We start from the raw sequence: 719 nt of genomic DNA, 5'->3' as shown, positions 1-719 counted from the left end.
TAATGGAGTATAAAATACAGTTTCAAAGTGCATCTGTACAAGTGGAAGTGTATGAGAGTCCATGTGTGGATTTAAGGCTCCTTTTCTACATGTGTGTACACACAAACATGTAGGTATTGTGGTTTACTACTACCAGATGCTGAAGAATGGCAGTGCTAAGGCCATCTGTCACACTGTATATTGTTTTCAGCTTTTCTTGAAAAGGTGTGAATGAGTATAAAAATTACATTTCAACTGTTTATTCTCTGTTTTTCCCTGTGTAATTTCATAGCAGAATTTTTAAACAGCACTTTTTTCTTGTCTGAAACTTTGTTCTTGGTTTGGGCCTTTTTGTGTGTATATATATATGTGTGTGTGTATTTCCTTGAAGCAGTTAAAGCAAAAGAAAAAGACCACAAATGAAAATTAGCTGAGTTTTTATTTAAGAAAAAGAAATCCTTTTGTTCTGTACAGAAAGCAGCATCTGTACAGAAAGCAGCATCTTGTGTAATATTTTTTACACAAAGCACTTTGGTGAGGAGAGAAAGTGGGATTATGTTTTTCCTAAAGGTTACAGAGTAATCTAATATTTATATATGCTTACATATATACATATGATCTTAGTTTGCCATACTGTATATCTGGCTGATATATCTTGCTCTAAAGAAATGTCTGTTATATGTCATGAAAAAAACCAAAAATTCAAAAGAGTTATGCCTTTTGCTCTACCAGTATGTGTA

This window comes from Geospiza fortis, unplaced genomic scaffold (genome assembly GCF_000277835.1).
Source record: "Geospiza fortis unplaced genomic scaffold, GeoFor_1.0 scaffold491, whole genome shotgun sequence".
Lineage (NCBI taxonomy): Eukaryota > Metazoa > Chordata > Aves > Passeriformes > Thraupidae > Geospiza > Geospiza fortis.
This window is presented reverse-complemented; position numbering follows the sequence as displayed.